General features: G+C 45.2%; 1 long non-coding RNA gene across 2 annotated transcripts in view; it reads right to left on the bottom strand.

The window, feature by feature from the left end:
• The window catches only part of LOC116410366, a 48,572-nt gene extending 38,009 nt beyond the window's left edge, over positions 1-10,563 (bottom strand). The window contains exons 1-2 of one of the 2 annotated variants that reach the window (XR_004222327.1): positions 10,298-10,563; positions 9,872-9,937 (exon numbers count right to left, since the gene is read on the bottom strand). This is a non-coding gene — a long non-coding RNA (uncharacterized LOC116410366). The remainder of the gene's footprint in view (positions 1-9,871; positions 9,938-10,297) is intronic. The other variant, XR_004222328.1, reaches the window with a different exon arrangement.
• Between the last annotated feature and the right edge of the window lie 1,438 nt (positions 10,564-12,001).

The following is a 12,001-nucleotide window of genomic DNA, read 5'->3' on the forward strand; positions in this document are numbered from 1 at the left end:
ATCCCAGGACAGAGCAATACCATCATAATGGCTGCATGGTTATTTCTCTGTACTAAGCACAATCCTGCAGAAACAGCCCCCAAACCATTCCCAATCCCAGGACAGAGCAATACCATCATAATGGCTGCATGGTTATTTCTCTGTACTAAGCACAATCCTGCAGAAACAGCCCCAAACCATACCAAATCCTGCAGAAACAGCCCCAAACCATAACCAATGCCTGCACAGCGCGATATCCATCATAATGGCTGCATGGTTATTTCTCTGTACTAAGCACAATCCTGCATGAACAGCCCCCAAACATACCGAATCCTGCAAAAAAGCCCCCAAACCTACCCCAATCCTGCAGAAACAGCCCCAAACCATACCCAATGCCTGCACAGAGCGATACCATCATAATGGCTGCATGGTTATTTCTCTGTACTAAGCACAATCCTGCAGAAACACCCCCAAAACCATACCCAATCCTACAGGAACAGCCCCCAAACCATTCCAATCCCAGGACAGAGCAATACCATCATAATGGCTGCATGGTTATTTCCCTGTACTACGCACAATCCTGCAGAAACAGCCCCAAACCATTCCAATCCCAGGACAGAGCAATACCATCATAATGGCTGCATGGTTATTTCTCTGTAGTAAGCACAACCCTGAAGAAACAGCCCCCAACCATACCAAATCCTGCAGAAACAGCCCCAAACCATACCCAATGCCTGCAAAGCGCGATACCATCATAATGGCTGCATGGTTATTTCTCTGTACTAAGCACAATCCTGCATGAACAGCCCCAAACATACCCAATCCTGCAGGAAACAGCCCTCAAATCATACCCAATGCCTGCACAGAGCGATACCATCATAATGGCTGCATGGTTATTTCTCTGTACTAAGCACAATCCTGCAGAAACAGCCCCCAAACCATACCAAATCCTGCAGAAACAGCCCTAACAATTCCCATGCTGCACAGCGCGATACCATCATAATGGCTGCATGGTTATTTCTCTGTACTAAGCACAATGCTGCATGAACAGCCCCCAAACCATACCCAATCCTGCAAAAAAAGCCCCCAAACCTACCCCAATCCTGCAGAAACAGCCCCCAAACCATACCCAATGCCTGCACAGAGCGATACCATCATAATGGCTGCATGGTTATTTCTCTGTACTAAGCACAATCCTGCAGAAACAGCCCCCAAACCATTCCCAATCCCAGGACAGAGCAATACCATCATAATGGCTGCATGGTTATTTCTCTGTACTAAGCACAATCCTGCAGAAACAGCCCCCAAACCATTCCCAATGCCTTGACAGAGCAATACCATTATAATGGCTGCATGGTTATTTCTCTGTACTAAGCACAATCCTGCAGAAACAGCCCCCAAACCATACCCAATGCCTTGACAGAGCGATACCATCATAATGGCTGCATGGTTATTTCTCTGTACTAAACACAATCCTGCAGAAAAAGCCCCCAAACCATTCCCAAACCCAGGACAGAGCAATGCCATCATAATGGCTGCATGGTTATTTCTCTGTACTAAGCACAATCCTGCAGAAACAGTCCCCAAACCATACCCAATCCTTCAGAAACAGCCCCCAAACCATACCAAATCCTGCAGAAACAGCCCCAAACCATACCCAATGCCTGCACAGCGCGATACCATCATAATGGCTGCATGGTTATTTCTCTGTACTAAGCACAATCCTGCAGAAACAGACCCGAAACCATTCCCAATGCCTTGACAGAGCAATACCATTATAATGGCTGCATGGTTATTTCTCTGCACCAAGCACAATCCTGCAGAAACAGCCCCCAAACCATACCCAATGCCTTGACAGAGCGATACCATCATAATGGCTGCATGGTTATTTTTCTGTACTAAACACAATCCTGCAGAAACAGCCCCAAACCATTCCCAATCCCAGGACAGAGCAATACCATCATAATGGCTGCATGGTTATTTCTCTGTACTAAGCACAATCCTGCAGAAACAGCCCCCAAACCATTCCCAATCCCAGGACAGAGCAATACCATCATAATGGCTGCATGGTTATTTCTCTGTACTAAGCACAATCCTGCAGAAACAGCCCCCAAACCATACCAAATCCTGCAGAAACAGCCCCAAACCATACCCAATGCCTGCAAAGCGCGATACCATCATAATGGCTGCATGGTTATTTCTCTGTACTAAGCACAATCCTGCATGAACAGCCCCCAAACCATACCCAATCCTGCAAAAACAGCCCCCAGACCATCCCCAATCCTACAGAAACAGCCCCTAAACCATACCTAATGCCTGCACAGAGCAATACCATCATAATGGCTGCATGGTTATTTCTCTGTACTAAGCACAATCAACCCCCAAACCATACCCAATCCTGCAGGAACAGCCCCCAAACCATTCCCAATCCCAGGACAGAGCAATACCATCATAATGGCTGCATGGTTATTTCTCTGTACTAAGCACAATCCTGCAGAAACAGCCCCCAAACCATTCCCAATCCCAGGACAGAGCAATACCATCATAATGGCTGCATGGTTATTTCTCTGTACTAAGCACAATCCTGCAGAAACAGCCCCCAAACCATACCCAATGCCTTGACAGAGCGATACCATCATAATGGCTGCATGGTTATTTCTCTGTACTAAACACAATCCTGCAGAAACAGCCCCCAAACCATTCCCAATCCCAGGACAGAGCAATACCATCATAATGGCTGCATGGTTATTTCTCTGTACTAAGCACAATCCTGCAGAAACAGTCCCCAAACCATACCCAATCCTTCAGAAACAGCCCCCAAACCATACCAAATCCTGCACAAACAGCCCCAAACCATACCCAATGCCTGCAAAGCGCGATACCATCATAATGGCTGCATGGTTATTTCTCTGTACTAAGCACAATCCTGCATGAACAGCCCCCAAACCACATCCAATCCTGCAAAAACAGCCACCAAACCATCCCCAATCCTGCAGAAACAGCCCCCAAACCATACCCAATGCCTGCACAGAGCGATACCATCATAATGGCTGCATGGTTATTTCTCTGTACTAAGCACAATCCTGCAGAAACAGCACCCAAACAATACCCAATCCTTCAGAAACAGCCCCCAAACCATTCCCAATCCCAGGACAGAGCAATACCATCATAATGGCTGCATGGTTATTTCTCTGTACTAAGCATAATCCTGCAGAAACAGCCCCCAAACCATTCTCAATCCCAGGACAGAGCAATACCATAATAATGGCTGCATGGTTATTTCTCTGTACTAAGCACAATCCTACAGAAACAGCCCCCAAACCATTCCCAATCCTAGGACAGAGCAATACCATCATAATGGCTGTATGGTTATTTCTCTGTACTAAGCACAATCCTGCAGAAACAGACCTGAAACCATTCCCAATGCCTTGACAGAGCAATACCATTATAATGGCTGCATGGTTATTTCTCTGCACTAAGCACAATCCTGCAGAAACAGCCCCCAAACCATACCCAATGCCTTGACAGAGCGATACCATCATAATGGCTGCATGGTTATTTCTCTGTACTAAACACAATCCTGCAGAAACAGCCCCCAAACCATTCCCAATCCCAGGACAGAGCAATACCATCATAATGGCTGCATGGTTATTTCTCTGTACTAAGCACAATCCTGCAGAAACAGTCCCCAAACCATACCCAATCGTTCAGAAACAGCCCCCAAACCATACCAAATCCTGCACAAACAGCCCCAAACCATACCCAATGCCTGCACAGCGCGATACCATCATAATGGCTGCATGGTTATTTCTCTGTACTAAGCACAATCCTGCATGAACAGCCCCCAAACCATACCCAATCCTGGAAAAACAGCCCCCAAACCATCCGCAATCCTGCAGAAACAGCCCCCAAACCATACCCAATGCCTGCAAAGAGCGATACCATCATAATGGCTGCATGGTTATTTCTCTGTACTAAGCACAATCCTGCAGAAACAACCCCCAAACCATACCCAATCCTACAGGAACAGCCCCCAAACCATTCCCAATCCCAGGACAGAGCAATACCATCATAATGGCTGCATGGTTATTTCTCTGTACTAAGCACAATCCTGCAGAAACAGACCCGAAACCATTCCCAATGCCTTGACAGAGCAATACCATTATAATGGCTGCATGGTTATTTCTCTGCACTAAGCACAATCCTGCAGAAACAGCCCCCAAACCATACCGAATGCCTTGACTAAGCGATACCATCATAATGGCTGCATGGTTATTTCTCTGTACTAAGCACAATCAAGCAGAAACAGCCCCCAAACCATTCCCAATCCCAGGACAGAGCAATACCATCATAATGGCTGCATGGTTATTTCTCTGAACTAAGCACAATCCTGCATGAACAGCCCCCAAACCATACCCAATCCTGCAAAAACAGCCCCCAAACCATCCCCAATCCTGCAGAAACAGCCGCCAAACCATACCCAATGCCTGCACAGAGCGATACCATGATAATGGCTGCATGGTTATTTCTCTGTACTAAATACAATCCTGCAGAAACAACCCCAAACCATACCCAATCCTGCAGCAACAGCCCCAAACCATTCCCAATCCCAGGACAGAGCAATACCATCATAATGGCTGCATGGTTATTTCTCTGTACTAAGCACTATCCTGCAGAAACAGCCCCCAAACCATTCCCAATCCCAGGACAGAGCAAAACCATCATAATGGCTGCATGGTTATTTCTCTGTACTAAGCACAATCCTGCAGAAACAGTCCCCAAACCATACCCAATCCTTCAGAAACAGCCCCCAAACCATACCAAATCCTGCACAAACAGCCCCAAACCATACCCAATGCCTGCAAAGCGCGATACCATCATAATGGCTGCATGGTTATTTCTCTGTACTAAGCACAATCCTGCATGAACAGCCCCCAAACCACATCCAATCCTGCAAAAACAGCCACCAAACCATCCCCAATCCTGCAGAAACAGCCCCCAAACCATACCCAATGCCTGCACAGAGCGATACCATCATAATGGCTGCATGGTTATTTCTCTGTACTAAGCACAATCCTGCAGAAACAGCCCCCAAACCATTCCCAATCCCAGGACAGAGCAATACCATCATAATGGCTGCATGGTTATTTCTCTGTAGTAAGCACAATCCTGCAGAAACAGCCCCCAAACCATACCAAATCCTGCAGAAACAGCCCCAAACCATACCCAATGCCTGCAAAGCGCGATACCATCATAATGGCTGCATGGTTATTTCTCTGTACTAAGCACAATCCTGCATGAACAGCCCCCAAACCATACCCAATGCCTGCACAGAGCGATACCATCATAATGGCTGCATGGTTATTTCTCTGTACTAAGCACAATCAAGCAGAAACAGCCCCCAAACCATTCCCAATCCCAGGACAGAGCAATACCATCATAATGGCTGCATGGTTATTTCTCTGTACTAAGCACAATCCTGCAGAAACAGCGCCCAAACCATTCCCAATCCCAGGACAGAGCAATACCATCATAATGGCTGCATGGTTATTTCTCTGTACTAAGCACAATCAAGCAGAAACAGCCCCCAAACCATTCCCAATCCCAGGACAGAGCAATACCATCATAATGGCTGCATGGTTATTTCTCTGAACTAAGCACAATCCTGCAGAAACAGTCCCCAAACCATACCCAATCCTTCAGAAACAGCCCCCAAACCATTCCCAATCCCAGGACAGAGCAATACCATCATAATGGCTGCATGGTTATTTCTCTGAACTAAGCACAATCCTGCAGAAACAGTCCCCAAACCATACCCAATCCTTCAGAAACAGCCCCCAAACCATTCCCAATCCCAGGACAGAGCAATACCATCATAATGGCTGCATGGTTATTTCTCTGAACTAAGCACAATCCTGCAGAAACAGTCCCCAAACCATACCCAATCCTTCTGAAACAGCCCCCAAACCATACCAAATCCTGCAGAAACAGCCCCAAACCATACCCAATGCCTGCACAGCGCGATACCATCATAATGGCTGCATGGTTATTTCTCTGTACTAAGCACAATCCTGCATGAACAGCCCCCAAACCATACCCAATCCTGCAAAAAAAGCCCCCAAACCTACCCCAATCCTGCAGAAACAGCCCCCAAACCATTCCCAATGCCTGCACAGAGCGATACCATCATAATGGCTGCATGGTTATTTCTCTGTACTAAGCACAATCCTGCAGAAACAACCCCCAAACCATACCCAATCCTACAGGAACAGCCCCCAAACCATTCCCAATCCAGGACAGAGCAATACCATCATAATGGCTGCATGGTTATTTCTCTGAACTAAGCACAATCCTGCAGAAACAGTCCCCAAACCATACCCCAATCCTTCAGAAACAGCCCCCAAACCATACCAAATCCTGCAGAAACAGCCCCAAACCATACCCAATGCCTGCACAGCGCGATACCATCATAATGGCTGCATGGTTATTTCTCTGTACTAAGCACAATCCTGCATGAACAGCCCCCAAACCATACCAATCCTGCAAAAACAGCCCCCAAACCATCCCCAATCCTGCAGAAACAGCCCCCAAACCATACCCAATGCCTGCACAGAGCGATACCATCATAATGTCTGCATGGTTATTTCTCTGTACTAAGCACAATCCTGCAGAAACAGCGCCCAAACCATACCCAATCCTTCAGAAACAGCCCCCAAACCATTCCCAATCCCAGGACAGAGCAATACCATCATAATGGCTGCATGGTTATTTCTCTGTACTAAGCACAATCCTGCAGAAACAGCCCCCAAACCATTCCCAATCCCAGGACAGAGCAATACCATCATAATGGCTGCATGGTTATTTCTCTGTACTAAGCACAATCCTGCAGAAACAGCCCCCAAACTATTCCCAATCCCAGGACAGAGCAATACCATCATAATGGCTGCATGGTTATTTCTCTGTACTAAGCACAATCCTGCAGAAACAGACCCGAAACCATTCCCAATGCCTTGACAGAGCAATACCATTATAATGGCTGCATGGTTATTTCTCTGCACTAAGCACAATCCTGCAGAAACAGCCCCCAAACCATACCCAATGCCTTGACAGAGCGATACCATCATAATGGCTGCATGGTTATTTCTCTGTACTTAACACAATCCTGCAGAAACAGCCCCCAAACCATTCCCAATCCCAGGACAGAGCAATACCATCATAATGGCTGCAAGGTTATTTCTCTGTACTAAGCACAATCCTGCAGAAACAGTCCCCAAACCATACCCAATCCTTCAGAAACAGCCCCCAAACCATACCAAATCCTGCAGAAACAGCCCCAAACCATACCCAATGCCTGCACAGCGCGATACCATCATAATGGCTGCATGGTTATTTCTCTGTACTAAGCACAATCCTGCATGAACAACCCCCAAACCATACCCAATCCTGCAAAAACAGCCCCCAAACCATCCCCAATCCTGCAGAAACAGCCCCCAAACCATACCCAATGCCTGCACAGAGCGATAACATCATAATGGCTGCATGGTTATTTCTCTGTACTAAGCACAATCCTGCAGAAAGAGTCCCCAAACAATACCCAATCCTTCAGAAACAAAAATCTGCAGAAACAGCCCCAAAACATACCCAATGCCTGCACAGCGCGATACCATCATAATGGCTGCATGGTTATTTCTCTGTACTAAGCACAATCCTGCATGAACAGCCCCCAAACCATACCCAATCCTGCAGGAACAGCCCTCAAATCATACCCAATGCCTGCACAGAGCGATACCATCATAATGGCTGCATGGTTATTTCTCTGTACTAAGCACAATCCTGCAGAAACAGCGCCCAAACCATACCCAATCCTTCAGAAACAGCCCCCAAACCTTTCCCAATCCCAGGACAGAGCAATACCATCATAATGGCTGTATGGTTATTTCTCTGTACTAAGCACAATCCTGCAGAAACAGCCCCCAAACCATTCCCAATCCCAGGACAGAGCAATACCATCATAATGGCTGCATGGTTATTTCTCTGTACTAAACACAATCCTGCAGAAACAACCCCCAAACCATTCCCACTCCCAGGACAGAGCAATACCATCATAATGGCTGCATGGTTATTTCTCTGTACTAAGCACAATCCTGCAGAAACAGCCCCCAAACCATTCCCAATCCCATGACAGAGCAATACCATCATAATGGCTGCATGGTTATTTCTCTGTACTAAGCACAATCCTGCAGAAACAGCCCCCAAACCATCCCCAATCCTGCAGAAACAGCCCCCAAACCATACCCAATGCCTGCACAGAGCGATACCATCATAATGGCTGTATGGTTATTTCTCTGTACTAAGCACAATCCTGCAGAAACAGCCCCCAAACCATTCCCAATCCCAGGACAGAGCAATACCATCATAATGGCTGCATGGTTATTTCTCTGTAGTATGCACAATCCTGCAGAAACAATACCCAATGCCTTGGAGAGAGAGAGAGATACCTTCATAATGGCTGCATAATTATTTCTTTGTACTAATCACAATCCTGCAGAAACAGCCCGCAAACCATACCCAATGCCTTGACAGAGAGATACCATCATAATGGTTGCATGGATATTTCTCTGTACTAACCACAATCCTGCAGAAACAGCCCTCAACCATACCCAATGCCTGGACTAAGATACCATCATAATGACTGCATGGTTATTTCTCTGTACTAAGCACAATCCTGCATTTTCAGCCCCCAAACTAGTGCTGGGCGGTATGACCAAAAATTTATATCACGGTATTTAACTGTAATTAAACCCAATAGGATTGTTTTGGCTCTAATAAGGATTATTTATATCTTAGTTGGGATCAAGTACAAGGTGCTGTTTTATTTCTACAGAGAAAAAGGAAATCAGTTTTAAAATTCTGAACTATTTCATTAAAATGGAGTCTGTGGGAGACAGGCTGTCCGTAATTCGGAGCTTTCTGGATAACGGATTTCCTGATAAGGGATCCTATACCTGTATATATATATATATATATATATATAGTCACATAGGGTTGAAAAAAGACCATTGTCCATCAAGTTCAACCCATCCGAGTAAACCCAGCACACAACCTATACTAACCAATCTATACACTCGCATACAAACTATATATACAACCAGTAATACTAACTGTAGATATTAGTATCACAATAGCCTTGGATATATATAGACAGAGCATAGAGTGGGAGCACACCAATAAGTTTCTAGCGATACCTGGGTGCCAGAGCCGAAGTAATCAAATAGCAGAAAACAGTGTCGGCACTCACAGGATTTAACGATCGATTGCTTGAAATCGATCGTGAAATCGTGTGAGTGCCGACACTGTTTCCTGCTAGCTATATATATATATAAAATTACTGTGTAATATATTGATGTCATGATTATTCTAAATTGGTCATATTAAAGTGACAGTTTAAATCAATATACCATAGATCAGCCTACCACACACTGCAGGTGTAGTGGTAGATGTGGAAGTGCTGGGTTATTTTATTAATAACATTATATACACACACACATATATATATATATATATATATATATATAGCCACTAACAATAAGTCTATATATAGTCCCAGCAAAGGTAGCAGCACTCACGGGACTTCAAAGCAGCATCAACAGAAAAAAAAAAAAGTTTTACAAAACGAATTGTAGCATGGTTTTTTATTTCTCCGATGTCTCATTTCCAAACAGGAACTTTCTACAATACATGCTACAATACATTTTGTAAAACTTTTATTTTTTCTGTTGATGCTGCTTTGAAGTCCCGTGAGTGCTGGCATCCTCACATCAAATAATTCATCTAAAGTAGCTTTTTGTACCATTGTAATTATAAGAATTATAAGAAAGCAGATCCAGCTCACCTGGCTTCGCCATTATCAGTTTACATGCTGCCATTTGCTGGAACCAGAAACCCATCCTACAGATTGCTAAATAAAATGGAGATAACTGCCATTGTGATCTGCTAGCCAGTACCAAGCTTATGAGAAGGAGGGGTATATAGGCATGGGGTATATATATATAATGTCAAAACAGTGTATACTCAAATAATACCAAAATAAGTGCTATTGCCATCTTCTAGCCAGTACCAATATTATGAAAAGGAATTATGAAAAGTTATTTCCGATGGCCATTACAGTGAATGGAAATGGTGCTTCCTAGAAATAATTGCACTCTGCAGAAATCTTGATTTTAAAACTATATAAATATCATGCTGAATCAATCATATATTGAATGTTTTTTTCAGCCCATACTACAATAAATAAAATGTCAATACAGCGTAAACTCACAATTTCTATTCTGCCGAGCTAATCTGTAGCGCTCCTGTGAGATGCCATGAACCTCCACCGATGGCTGACAGGTCCAGTTCGCTATCTCCGTCCGGTGATCCAACCTTAACCTGAAGTTAAATTTGATGGTTTTGCGTGTTTATTTCTATGCTGCTATGTGCCCATGATAAGAAAACATTTCCATGCCATTTCCATCAGAGCAGACGTTTCCCTCTCGCCAGAAGCAACTTGTGACAGAAAAACCCGCCACCTGACGTAACGGCACAACTTACCAATCAATAGTAAGGCAGGGGGCGTGGCTTCTGGGACAGCGAGCTAACTACATTGACGCAGGTGGATCGTCACAATGTTTGAGTACTAGGTTGCTATGGTAGCGGCTAGTTCCTACGCATGGAAGGGACCTTCTTGACGTCACGGTCATGTGATAATACCAAATGACCGCTCATTGCGCATGCCCCATTATTGCGCGGGACATTTAAACACGCAGGCGTCCTAATTGCTGCTACTGGCGGGTGGGGGTATCACTGTGCCTTTCATTTTCTGGGGGGGGGGGATCACTGTGCCTTTGATTTTCTGGGGAGGTATCCCTGTGCCTTTGATTTTCTGGGGGGGGGGGATATCCCTGTGCCTTTGATTTTCTGGGGGGGGGGGGGTATCCCTGTGCCTTTGATTTTCTGGGGGGGTATCATTGTGCCTTTGATTTTCTGGGGGGTATCACTGTGCCTCTGATTTTCTGGGGGGGGTATCACTGTGCCTCCTGATTTTCTGGGGGGGTATCACTGTGCCTCCTGATTTTTTGGGGGTATCACTGTGCCTCCTGATTTTCTGGGGGTAGCACTGTGTTTCCTGATTTTCTGGGGGGTATCAACTGTGCCTCTGATTTTCTGGGGGGGTATCATTGTGCCTGTGATTTTCTGGGGGGTATCACCGTGCCTCTGATTTTCTGTGGGCCTTGGGGTGGGGGTATCACCGTGCCTCTGATTTTCTGGGGGGGTATCACTGTGCCTCTAATTTTCTGGGGGGTATCACTGTGCCTTTGATTTTCTGGGGGGGTATCAATGTGCCTCTTAATTTCTGGGGGGGTATCCCTGTCCCCAGTAATGATATGAATTATGATTGTAGGGAGCTAAATAAAATTTCAAACCTTTCTTGTTTTTATCTTTGTACCACATTCAGGCCACCAACCGGATGGGGAACTCTACCCGGCATTTTGCAGAATCCGCTATTGTTGCCCCTCCTGAGAGGAAACAGTAACAAGGACTGAGTTAGTGGTGAGGAAAGTTCACCTTTGTCTCCTGCAGCCATTCCTGCTCGAATGCACAGGTATCGCCAGCGATCCACCTCACCACTGGACCTGCTCTTTCCTTGCCTTGAATTCACCAAATCAAATATATGCTGCATGCAACCTTGTAAAAGATTGACATTCCCAGTTCTCTGACCTGAGGATGCAGAGGATATAATATAATGACTTGCATACTCTACACCTTAGTGTTGCACAAAACTAATGGTTTCTGCTATCACCAGACCTAAGTGCTAAGACTTGAAGAACATGAGGCATTTTATGTTGCATATTTCCAGAGATAAAACATAAATTGTCCATTCACAAAGCTGCCATAAAATGCCCCATGAACCATTACCCTAAGGATATAATATAGCATTCCAATTGTTCATGTGCAGTAATAACACAATTAATCATGTTGACGA

This window comes from Xenopus tropicalis, chromosome 4 (assembly GCF_000004195.4).
Source record: "Xenopus tropicalis strain Nigerian chromosome 4, UCB_Xtro_10.0, whole genome shotgun sequence".
Classification (NCBI taxonomy): domain Eukaryota; kingdom Metazoa; phylum Chordata; class Amphibia; order Anura; family Pipidae; genus Xenopus; species Xenopus tropicalis.